Source organism: Rutidosis leptorrhynchoides, chromosome 8 (genome assembly GCF_046630445.1).
Source record: "Rutidosis leptorrhynchoides isolate AG116_Rl617_1_P2 chromosome 8, CSIRO_AGI_Rlap_v1, whole genome shotgun sequence".
NCBI classification, from domain to species: domain Eukaryota; kingdom Viridiplantae; phylum Streptophyta; class Magnoliopsida; order Asterales; family Asteraceae; genus Rutidosis; species Rutidosis leptorrhynchoides.
Genome location: NC_092340.1, coordinates 26,708,751 through 26,723,211, shown reverse-complemented (window position 1 = coordinate 26,723,211; position 14,461 = coordinate 26,708,751).

Below are 14,461 nucleotides of genomic sequence, written 5' to 3'. Positions count from 1 at the left end.
AAAAACCATTTTTAATGATAATAATAATAATAAAAACCATTTTTAATGATAATAATAATAATGATAATAATAATGATTACGAATGTGATGATACTAATAGCATTACTGACAAATATATTAAATTTCATTATGATAGTGATTTTAAAAATAATAATACTTAATATTAATACTTAAGGATAATATTAATAATATTACTAAATATATTCTAATGCTAATATCAATAATAATAATGATAATAATACTAATAATTATTTCTAATATTAATAACAACAATAATGATAATCATAATAATTAATAATAATAATAGTAGATTTAGAAACTACCTTAAGTGAAATGGGTTTAAAAAAAAATAAGATGGCAGCCCCTGGAATCGAACCCGAGACCCCTCGGTTACACAAACACCCCCAAGACCATCGATCCAATTCTGTTTATCTACTTTACAACCCATTTTAATTGTTATAAACCATTCTGTTTGCACCTTCTTCCTCACATACCCCAGATCGACCAGGAACCTCCATTATCAATCACGAATTTTGTGTTTTAAATTTATAACCCGCAACAACCAGAGATTACATCGTGATTTGTGAATATCAAAAGAAAAATAAAATAAGTAGAAAAAAAAATACAGCAGAGCTGCTGCTGTTCGGTTTAAAAAAAAAAACGTGGAACCCAAATGGCGATTTAAATTTTTAGATAGTTTTAGCTAATTGTTTCAACACGAAATTGATAGCAAATCGTTATTAGAATCTTTCTAAAGCATTAATTGATTTAGAAACACTAACACCGATTCCAATTTCAAGATGAACACATTTGTTGACTTTTTGAAATAAACTTTGATTCTAAAAATTGAAACTCGATATTAGAAATTAGATTTCGAGACTTTACAGATTGTTTTAATATGAGATTCCTAATAACTCTTCAATACTAGATTTTAAGAAGGACTTCGTTTTCAATTTTTGAAGGATTCCAGTTAGAAACAGAGATATCGCAGCAAAAGGAGAAAAAAAATTAAAAATAAAATATAACTAATCAAATTAAATAAAGTCTGTAATTGTATGTGTCTTTGTTACTGGAAAATTTCCACTGATTTCACAGGCTATGTTAATCGAATTATATAAAGATTAGAAATATGCCTCACGACAAAGGAAGTCACGGGTTCAACAGAGATTGATAAGAACATATATGGATTTTAGTATCACACGCAAGTTTTCTGTTTTTTTTTTTTTATAAAAAACTGTATCCTATATGTATATAATATATGATTTATCCAAATTACTTGTTATATAAAATTTTTAATAATTTATATAATAAATATAATAAATACTAATAATTAACAAATGTATTATTAATAATGACAATTATATTAATAATAAATAATACAAATACTAATAATCCTAAAACTTATAATAATTATTTTATTTTTGTTTATAATAATAATAATGTATATTAGTTTCTATTAATAATAATGTTAATAAAAATTTTGATAGAGATAATAATAATACATAATCATTTATAGTAATTCAAATGGTAATCTTATTACAAATTACAACATGGATAGTTACCAATAATACTTATAATAGTAGTTATATAACAAATTTTATTTTTATGTATTAAACAAATAATGATGATAACACTGTTTTTAATATTAGATGCATATTCTAGTGAAAGAAATAATAAAATTAGTAAAGACAACACATTAAATGTATTAAATTCCGTATCTTTATATAATAATATTAATAATATAGATACTTGTATGAAAATAATGATCATTGGTGAAACTTATGAAAGTGATATGTGTACGAGATATGTACACAAAATAATAATGATTTTTGTACACAAGTTATTTGTATTATATTTTGTACACGAGATATGTGTACGGTTACTAAGATTTATGAAAAATGGATTGCGTACACGAGAAAGGTGTACTGTATTTAAAAGATATCGCATGTACATTACATGTGGGTATAGGATTCGGGCCCACTTGTACCATGCAGCATTTAAATCTTGTGGTCTATCAAAATTACAGAATTTTATTGTTTTATGATAAACCTATGAACTCACCAACCTTTTGGTTGACACTTGAAAGCATGTTTATTCTCAGGTATGAAAGAAATCTTCTGCTGTGCATTTGTTCATTGTAAAGACATTATTTAGAGTCGATCATCGCAATGGAACCAGATGTTGGTGACTTCGTCCGGACGGATTATGATGGGTCCCTTCACCGTGAACACGGCAGCTTATTTAATTAATAGAGGACCCTCAACACCGTTAGAGTTTGGAATTCCAGAGGAAGAGTGGACCGGTAAAAAGGTGAGTTTGGCTTAAGGGTTTTCGGTTGTAATGTGTATGTGAAAACCAAAGACATTGACAAAGACAAGCTTGAAGATAAATCAAGAAAATGTACTTTTATCGGGTATGGGTTGGATGACATGGGTTATAGGTGTTGGGACAATGAGGCGAGGAAGGTGATTCGTAGTAGAGATGTTAATTTTGATGAAAACTCGTTATATGGCACCAAGGTGACGGTTAATTCTAATCATAATCTGGTTATGCTTGATAAGTTTGTTGATGTGAATACAGGTTCTAGTGGGAGTTCGGGAACTATTGAATTGCCAATTGACGGTGAGGATCAAAGTGATGGAGATGATTCAGAGAGTGGTGCTAGCTCCGAAAATGATGAGAGCTCTATTGGTGGGCATGATGGTGACTTAACTCGATCACCACCACCCGTTACTACACCATTGAGACGCTCTAGTAGAACGCCCAAACCTACTGTTAGGTTTTCTCCAACGTCAAACTATTTACTCTATACCTAAAATGGTGAACCCGAGAGTTATTTTGAAGCAAGACAATCTAAAGAATCCATACAGTGGGAGCTTGCTATGAAAGAAGAGATGGGGTCACTTATCAGGAATAAGACATGGTCTTTAGTGAAATTGCCTCCAATGAAAAAGGCGTTGTACAGTAAATGGGTCTTTCGGGTCAAAGATGAGTTGAACGGGAAAAAGCGGTACAAAGCTCGGTTGGTAGTTAACGGGTTTCAACAAAGGGAAGGAGTTGATGTTGGGTGCAAAGAAGATCACAACGAATGAGCTGAGTTATCATGTTCGGGTGATGTTTATCATGTTCGGGTGATGTTTGTCGCCAAACGGTGATGTTTGACGTAAAACGCGACAAGACTGGAAAGTGATAAAGTGCACTGAAACGAGACAAATATGGCAGGAGTGGGTGTCTGAAGCTGTCACGTTTTGGACTACTTTGTCACGGTTTGATGCAGTTTGTCGTGGAACGTGACAAAGTGTCGCGAAACCCGACAGTGTTCGTAGCTAGCAAGTTATTCGATTTGTTTCCTAATTTTGGTCAGCACTATAAATATACCTATTGTAACCTGTAACCATACCTACGAAAAATATAATAAAATCCTCTTTGTTTGGCCGTGGATTAAACCAATTCGTTTGAATTAAACGATTGGACATAACCACGTTAATTCCTTGTTCTTTACGTTTCTTGTTTTTGTCTTTATTTGTGTTGGAGATTATTTGTTTGTTGCACGGTGGGTTTGATAACTAGGTGTTGAGTCCCCGAAATAATTAAGGATTTAATTATGACAAAACTGTAATTTATTTGCACTAAAATGTTATTGCAGCCAGCACAAGTTTGTTTATGTATAGACAGCTGATAATGCTATGTCAAGTGTAGTTTGCTGCTCAGTCTACCAGCACAAGGTAGACAGTTGTGATGACCCGAAAATTTCTGACCAAATTTAAACTTAATCTATAACGTATCCGACACGATAAGCAAAGTCTGTAATGTTGAGTCACTAAAGTTTTGGAACTATATTCATGTAATCAATTATTCTTTAACTGTTCTCGAAGATTTACGAATAATATATAAATATAACTTAATGTGCATATATATATATATATATATATATATATATATATATATATATATATATATATATATATATATATATATATATGATTTCAAGTTATTTAGTAAATGATAATAACATTCGATTATTGATTCGATTAATATTTAGATAAGTTAACTAAAACGTTTAAGATGAACCAGTAAAACACTAATTTGCTACAGTATTTTCGAATTGCTACAGTACCCAAAAAGCTACAGTGTTTTCGAAAATCACTATTTGCTACAGTAAAAAAACTTTGCTATAGTAACTTTTCTACAGTAAAACACTATTTCAAAATGAAAATGTATATATGTATATGTATATACTACGAGACGATGGTTTATAGAAGTAAATGACCAAAACACTCAAATGTATAAGTTACATCTCGAGTGGTATAGTTTATGGATAATTTAAGTCTAATTTTTGACAAAGGTACGACTCACGAAACGAAAAAATACAAGTTTTCTCAGCGTACGAAGGGGCATTCGAAAAACCAGAACGGGACATAAGTCGAGTGATGGCGTACGACTTATCGGAACAAAAATTACAATCAACTATGCACGTGAATTTAATATAATATATAATTAATTATATATATTATATATATTATATTTATATTTATTTAATATGTCGACAAACAAAAAGTTAAAACAATGTGAGCTGTAAAACTCACCCATGCGATCACATGGGGTACTTTTTCAGGCCAAGTCCTATAAATTGATCGAATTGGCTCTTGTCTCATTCATTTCATATACTCCGTAATTATTTACTTATTTATATTATTATTATTATTATTATTATTATTATTATTATTATTATTATTATTATTATTATTATTATTATTATTATTATTAAGATTAATCTTATTATTAATCTTATTATTATTAGTATTATTAATTAGTATTATACATAAAATACTACGACGAGGTTATGAGCATGTCACATTCAAAAATAGGTTTTCGAGCGAGATAGAGCTAAGGAAATTATGGGTTATAGCTATGGAGGTTATGGGTAATATTCATGGGTACTGTTCGCAAGTCAAACCTAGTGTTTATCATCTCTGTTGTGTCTACGTACTTTCCTGCAATATTGAATCTCAATATTGGTATGTGAGCATTCATATCTTATCTTTTATATATTAATTGTGTATCCATGTCTAGTGCTCGAGTATATATATTTATATATGCTTGTATGCTAAATTTTGTCGTTACACAGTTTATAATGAATCACGAATTAAATACATATATTACTGGAAAAAGGTATATGATATGCATGTTTTTGGAAAGCTGGCAAAAAATCAATGACTTTTCATTTAGATATCGAATAGTTTTGATGAACGGATTAAAAGATATGATCAACTGAATTATGATTGACGATAATTGAAATTGCTTTTGAATCTGCAATTAAGATTTAAACAACTTGTTTACGAGATTGATAAAATGGATTTTTAAATATTACCAGCCGAGTAAATGAATTCTTATATAAGGCACGTCTCGTTTTGTTGAACAATTGTCAATGTCATAACCCGACCTTAACCATAAGGACGAATACAATAACATATGATTTCATCGCGAGGTATTGACCTCTATATGTGACATTTTTCAAAAACTGCATTCGTTTTTACAATACAAACCATAGCTTTTATTACAAATACAAGGTTTAAACAACTTAATAATGATTATCGTTTAGCGATAATCTTAGACTTACAAACTTTACATGTGATAATAACAATACGACCTCCAACATATTTTACATTACAAATCCTCCGATATGCAGTTTTATTTTTGACACAAATATGCATACTCAAGATCTTGCTTAAATTCAACATGTTGCAGCGGAAGCTTTTAGTTATCACCTGAGAATAAACATGCTTAAAACGTCAACATAAAGTTGGTGAGATATAGGTTTAATGCCGGCAGTGTTATAAATATAGACCACAAGATTTCATATATAAACGTTTTAATAAAAATATTCTAAGTTGTTGAGCACTTGATAACCATACTTAACATTTAATCAATGTCGCATATTCCCTTTATTATGAAATCTTACTACACCGTATCAAGTGTAGTCACCGAAACGAAGTACTGTGCAACCGTTGAATACTGGTCGTCCAGTCCGGTTGGGGTTGTCAGGCCCGATAGATCTATCAACAGGATTCGCGTTTACAATACCTCATGTAAATAATAGTTACCAAGTTACAGGAAAGTATGCCAGTCGTACAACTCAACGTAGAATATATATTTTTAATCACTTGTGTCCATAACGTAAATCATAAAATGCATGTATTCTCATCCCGAAATATTTAGAGTTTAAAAGTGGGAGAATATACTCACTTTTGCCTTGAAGGTATTTATCACGACTTGGTCTCCGATAGATATCACGAACCTAACCATATATATAATATAACAACATATTTTCTTTTTAAGTAATCGTTACATATATATATATATATATATATATATATATATATATATATATATATATATATATATATATATACACTTTTAATATTTTCTTAGTTCGTAGTTAGCAGTCCGATGTTAGTGGTCCACAATTAGTTTCTCAATAAAATAAATAAAGACCCCATCGTATTCGTATTGATCAGAATTAATCTTGACCCATGGTACCATGTTGTCAAATCACGTGTTGCGTACATAAAGTACCGTGTTGTCAAATGACGTGTTGCGTACAATCACGAGGTCTTATGATTAATCTTCTCGTGTTGTTTACGGGTGGTCCTGAAATATATAAAATCAAATTATAAGTAAATATATATGAAATATCATATTAATTAGAAATATATGATTAATTTAATTTTTCTCCAAATATTTTCGTAGCTAAACAAGCTTCGCATACCCGATCTTGTTTTAGTCGTAGTTTCTTCATTACAACTCCGTTTTTGTTGGTTCAACTTGCCACTTCCTTGGATCGAGTCAAATTTTAAGAATATGAACTGAAAATACCTTAGGTTGTATTCGAAATCACAGGTTATAAGTCAAACTTTGGTGAAACTTATGAAAGTGATCATTTTACATCATAAAAACAACATTTAATGATCATTTTTCTAAAAATACTTACACTTTGAGTTAAACCATGAAATTTTTATGTGTTAACATATTCATAAGAAATATCATTTTCCCAGAATATTAACTTCCAATTCAAAGCTTAAGATGGTTTTTAATTATCCAACCCAAAACAGCCCCCTGTTGCACTCCGACGACGTAGATTCAGTTTTTAAGGTGTTCTTTGTAAAACCAAGTTATATCTTGTTAAGTTAGCATATTATTATGATATATTACAGGTCTTGAAGTGTTTTAAAAGTCAAGTTAGAAGGATCTATTTAGTTTGCGAACAAGTTTGAAATCATTCAAACTATGTTCTTGTTGTTAAAATTTTATACCACAAAATAAGATAGCTATATGAATATGAATTGAATAAGATTATGAATAAGGTTACTACCTCAAGTTACTTGGACAAAGTTACTGTAAGAGATGAGAAAAATCCTAGAATCAAAAGAGTGGTGGAGTTGGATTGAAAGGTTGGAAGTAAACTTGTTTACTTGGAAGGATTTTTGAAGTGTTCTTGAATGGATTTTCTTATGATGATTAAGGGTTGTTTTTGAAGCTAGATCTTCATGGTTATTTGCTGAGATTGTGAAGAACACTTAAGGTTCCTAAGAGTGTATTTTTGGTTAGAGAAAATGTATAGTAAAAATGAAAATGGAATGGAGTATAAATGGTGGTGAAAAGATGTATAAATTTGTAATATTGTGCAAAAGTCTTGTAATATGCCAAATTGATTAATCATGCATGCTAAGATCCAAAATTGGCTGACTCATGGCTACTAATAAAGTGATTGTGATGTGTATATACCAATAGTAAATACGTATAGAAGCTGGGTATGATACGGGTACATATACCCTAGATATACGTATAAAATCTTGAGAAAACGGAACGAGGATTCAAATATAGCTATCTTTTGTAAATATACTTATATTGTTTTATGTATATAAATCCTTTAAAAGTGATAAAATACATATCTATACGATACATGTATAAGCATTATAAGTTTTAAGTATTTAAGTCGAAGAACGTCACATATAGTTATCGTTTTGAAAACTTAAGTTAGTAGTCTCAAAATATACTTATAACTCATTGTTATTAGTACACAATGAGATGTTAAAACATTCTTAGATCATGTTAAATATATAAAAATACATATATATACACAAACGTATAATTATCGTATGTTATATAGTTCGTGATATCATCGGTCAAATTGGACGGTCAAACGTTGTGTAAAACTCTTTTCAAAAACACAAGTCTCAACAATTTAGATTGCTTATCATGTTGGTAAGGTTTAATTTATGTAAATATTAATCTTATAAGTGTAAAACGATCGGAAAAATCCGGGTCGTTGCAGTACCTACCCGTTAAATAAATTTCGTCCCGAAATTTTAAAGTTGTACCTATTTTGCGTTCTCGGGAAACAAATGTGGGTACTTTTGTTTCATCTGATCCTCTCGTTCCCAAGTAAACTCGGGACCTCTTCGAGCATTCCAACGAACCTTAACGATTGGTATGTTGCTCTGCTTGAGCCGTTTAACTTCACGGTCCATGATTTCGACTGGTTCTTCTATGAATTGTAGTTTCTCATCGACTTGGATTTCTTCAAGAGGAATGGTGAGATCTTCCTTTGCAAGACATTTCTTGAGGTTTGAGACGTGAAATGAATTATGTACTCCGGCGAGTTGTTGTGGTAACTCGAGTCGATAGGCTACCGGTCCGATGCGTTCGATGATCTTGAACGAGCCTACATACCTTGGGTTCAGTTTACCCCTTTTTCCAAAACGTATTACACCTTTCCATGGTGACACCTTTACCATAACCATGTCACCGATCTGAAACTCTAATGGTTTCCTTCGGACATCCGCGTAGCTCTTTTGGCGACTACGGGCTGTTTTCAATCTCTCCTTGATTTGTACTATCTTCTCAGTCGTTTCGTGTTTGATCTCGGGACCAGTTAATTGTCGATCTCCTACTTCATTCCAACAGATAGGGGATCTACACTTCCTTCCATACAGTGCTTCAAATGGTGCAGCTTTAATGCTCGCATGATAACTGTTATTATACGAGAATTCTGCTAATGGTAGATACTTATCCCATCCGTTTCCAAAATCAATCACACATGCCCTGAGCATGTCTTCAAAAGTCTGAATTGTTCTTTCACTCTGCCCGTCAGTTTGTGGATGATATGTGGTGCTTATATCCAAACGAGTTCCCAGGGCCTCCTGTAGTGATTGCCAAAACTTTGATGTAAATCTACTATCACGATCGGATATAATAGAAATAGGTATTCCATGCCTTGAAACAATTTCCTTTATGTATAATCGTAATAGTTTCTCCATTCTATCTGTTTCCTTTATAGGCAAGAAATGTGCAGATTTGGTGAGACGATCAACTATTACCCAAATGGTGTCATAACCCCAGGCAGTCTTAGGTAACTTTGTGATGAAATCCATGGTAATACCATCCCATTTCCATTCTGAGATTTCTGGTTGTTGAAGTAACCCTGACAGCTTCTGGTGTTCTGCTTTGACTTTGGAACAAGTTAAACATTCCCCAACATCTGTTGCAACATCTGTCTTTAAATTAGGCCACCAATAATGCGTCTTAAGATCTTGATACATCTTTCCAACTCCAGGATGTATCGAGTATCTTGTCTTATGTGCCTCGTTCAATATCAACTTCCTTAATCCACCCAACTTTGGTACCCAAATATGGTTTGCAAAATATCGAATTCCGTCTTCCCGTATAACGAGTTGTTTCCCATACTTCTTCATTATTTCATTTCCTATGTTTTCTTTAGTAAGAGCTTCTCGTTGAGCCTCTTTGATTTGTGAGTTGAGATTCATGCGAATTTTTATGTTCATCGCTCGTACTCGAATTGGTTCTCGTTCCTTTCTGCTTAGAGCGTCGGCCACTACATTCGCTTTCCCGGGATGATAGCGAATCTCACAATCATAGTCGTTTATCAGCTCAACCCACCTACGTTGCCTCATGTTCATTTGTTTCTGATCAAAAATATGTTGAAGGCTTTTATGATCAGTAAACACAGTGCATTTAACCCCATATAAATAGTGTCTCCATATCTTCAATGCAAATACTACTGCTCCCAATTCTAAATCATGCGTCGTATAATTCCGCTCGTGAATCTTCAATTGTCGAGATGCGTATGATATAACTGAAATGTCCCGTTCTTATTGATTAAAAATGTTCCATATTAATTGATTTCGTTGCGAGGTTTTGACCTCTATATGAGACGTTTTTCAAAGACTGCATTCATTTTAAAACAAACCATAACCTTTATTTCATCAATAAAGGTTTAAAAAGCTTTACGTAGATTATCAAATAATGATAATCTAAAATATTCCGTTTACACACGACCATTACATAATGGTTTACAATACAAATATGTTACAACAAAATAAGTTTCTTGAATGCAGTTTTTACACAATATCATACAAGCATGGACTCCAAATCTCGTCCTTATTTAAGTATGCGACAGCGGAAGCTCTTAATAATCACCTGAGAATAAACATGCTTAAAACGTCAACAAAAATGTTGGTGAGTTATAGGTTTAACCTATATATATCAAATCATAATAATAGACCACAAGATTTCATATTTCAATACACATCCCATACATAGAGATAAAAATCATTTATATGGTGAACACCTGGTAACCGACATTAACAAGATGCATATTTAAGAATATCCCCATCATTCCGGGACACTCTTCGGATATGATATAAATTTCGAAGTACTAAAGCATCCGGTACTTTGGATGGGGTTTGTTAGGCCCAATAGATCTATCTTTAGGATTCGCGTCAATTAGGGTGTCTGTTCCCTAATTCTTAGATTACCAGACTTAATAAAAAGGGGCATATTCGATTTCGATAATTCAACCATAGAATGTAGTTTCACGTACTTGTGTCTATTTTGTAAATCATTTTTAAAACCTGCATGTATTCTCATCCCAAAAATATTAGATTTTAAAAGTGGGACTATAACTCACTTTCATAGATTTTTACTTCGTCGGGAAGTAAGACTTGGCCACTGGTTGATTCACGAACCTATAACAATATATACATATATATCAAAGTATGTTCAAAATATATTTACAACACTTTTAATATATTTTGATGTTTTAAGTTTATTAAGTCAGCTGTCCTCGTTAGTAACCTACAACTAGTTGTCCACAGTTAGATGTACAGAAATAAATCGATAAATATTATCTTGAATCAATCCACGACCCAGTGTATATGTATCTCAGTATTGATCACAACTCAAACTATATATATTTTGGAATCAACCTCAACCCTGTATAGCTAACTCCAACATTCACATATAGAGTGTCTATGGTTGTTCCGAAATATATATAGATGTGTCGACATGATAAGTCGAAACATTGTATACGTGTCTATGGTATCTCAAGATTACATAATATACAATACAAGTTGATTAAGTTATGGTTGGAATAGATTTGTTACCAATTTTCACGTAGCTAAAATGAGAAAAATTATCCAATCTTGTTTTACCCATAACTTCTTCATTTTAAATCCGTTTTGAGTGAATCAAATTTCTATGGTTTCATATTGAACTCTATTTTATGAATCTAAACAGAAAAAGTATAGGTTTATAGTCGGAAAAATAAGTTACAAGTCGTTTTTGTAAAGGTAGTCATTTCAGTCGAAAGAACGACGTCTAGATGACCATTTTAGAAAACATACTTTCACTTTGAGTTTAACCATAATTTTTGGATATAGTTTCATGTTCATAATAAAAATCATTTTCTCAGAATAACAACTTTTAAATCAAAGTTTATCATAGTTTTTAATTAACTAACCCAAAACAGCCCGCGGTGTTACTACGACGGCGTAAATCCGGTTTTACGATGTTTTTCGTGTTTCCAGGTTTTAAATCATTAAGTTAGCATATAATATAGATATAGAACATGTGTTTAGTTGATTTTAAAAGTCAAGTTAGAAGGATTAACGTTTGTTTGCGAACAAGTTTAGAATTAACTAAACTATGTTCTAGTGATTACCAGTTTAAACCTTCGAATAAGATAGCTTTATATGTATGAATCGAATGATGTTATGAACATCATTACTACCTTAAGTTCCTTGGATAAACCTACTGGAAAATAGAAAAATGGATCTAGCTTCAACGGATCCTTGGATGGCTCAAAGTTCTTGAAGCAGAATCATGACACGAAAACAAGTTCAAGTAAGATCATCACTTGAAATAAGATTGTTATAGTTATAGAAATTGAACCAAAGTTTTGAATATGATTATTACCTTGTATTAGAATGATAACATACTGTAAGAAACAAAGATTTCTTGAGGTTGGATGATCACCTTACAAGATTGGAAGTGAGCTAGCAAACTTGAAAGTATTCTTGATTTTATGTAACTAGAACTTGTAGAATTTATGAAGAACACTTAGAACTTGAAGATAGAACTTGAGAGAGATCAATTAGATGAAGAAAATTGAAGAATGAAAGTGTTTGTAGGTGTTTTTGGTCGTTGGTGTATGGATTAGATATAAAGGATATGTAATTTTGTTTTCATGTAAATAAGTCATGAATGATTACTCATATTTTTGTTATTTTATGAGATATTTCATGCTAGTTGCCAAATGATGGTTCCCACATATGTTAGGTGACTCACATGGGCTGCTAAGAGCTGATCATTGGAGTGTATATACCAATAGTACATACATCTAAAAGCTGTGTATTGTACGAGTACGAATACGGGTGCATACGAGTAGAATTGTTGATGAAACTGAACGAGGATGTAATTGTAAGCATTTTTGTTAAGTACAAGTATTTTGATAAGTGTATTGAAGTCTTTCAAAAGTGTATAAATACATATTAAAACACTACATGTACATACATTTTAACTGAGTCGTTAAGTCATCGTTAGTCGTTACATGTAAGTGTTGTTTTGAAACCTTTAGGTTAACGATCTTGTTAAATGTTGTTAACCTAATGTTTATAATATCAAATGAGATTTTAAATTATTATATTATCATGATATTATCATGTATGAATGATAATGCTAAAAACGAACATATATTTCATAGCATTATTCCTCAAGAAAGACAAGCTTTTAGTTGCAATTGTTCTATTTACAAGTGATATTCGTTTAAATAATAAAAGGTGAAGACAAAAGACAGATTCGACGAATTGAAGATGCAAACGACCAAAAAGCTCAAAAGAACAAAAGACAATCAAAGAGGTTCCAATTATTGATAAGAAACGTCTCGAAATTACAAGAGTACAAGATTCAAAACGCAAAGTACAAGATATTAAATTGTACGCAAGGACGTTCGAAAATCCGAAACTGGGACCAGAGTCAACTCTTAACGCTCGACGCAACGGACTAAAAATTACAAGTTAACTATGTATATAAATATAATATAATATATAATTAATTATATTAATTATATATATATTATATATATATTATAAACCGTCGGTAAACAAAGAGCCAAACTCATCTGAGCTGTAAAAGTAACCTCCGCGACTCGCGGAGTTTGAAGGCAAAATTGGCCGCGAGTCGCGGAGCCCCAAAATGAAAAACTGCCTATAAAGCCAACCGAATTCTGATCGCAAATATCCATCTTTTTCTTCTTCTCCTCATACGTAAAATTTATATTTATATTTATAATTTATATTTTAATTTTAATTATAATTCTAATAATAAGGGTATGTTAGCGAATGTTGTAAGGGTGTAAGTCGAAATTCTGTCCGAGTAACGCTACGCTATTTTTAATCATTGTAAGTTATGTTCAACCTTTTTACATTAATGTCTCGTAGCTAAGTTATTATTATGCTTATTTAAAACGAAGTAATCATGATGTTGGGCTAATTACTAAAATTGGGTAATTGGGCTTTGTACCATAATTGGGGTTTGGACAAAAGAACGACACTTGTGGAAATTAGACTATGGGCTATTAATGGGCTTTATATTTGTTTAACTAAATGAAAGTTTGTTAATGTTAATATAAAGATTTACAATTGGGCGTCCCTATAATTTACCATATACACTCGATCGGACACGATGGGCGGGGTATTTATATGTACGAATAATCGTTCATTTAACCGGACACGGGAATGGATTAATAGCCACTAGAATAATTAAAACAGGGGTGAAATTACATTCAAGGGTAATTGGTGTAATTGCTAACAAAGTAGTAAAACCTTGGTTTACACGCAGTTGATAACCTGGTGTATTCATTAAACAAAGTATTAAAACCTTGTTACAATTCGAATCCCCAATTAGTTGGAATATTTAACTTCGGGTATAAGGATAATTTGACGAGGACACTCGCACTTTATATTTATGACTGATGGACTGTTATGAACAAAAACCAGACGGATATATTAAATAATCCAGGACAAAGGACAATTAACCCATGGGCATAAAACTAAAATCAACACGTCAAACATCATGATTACGGAATTTTAAATAAGCATAA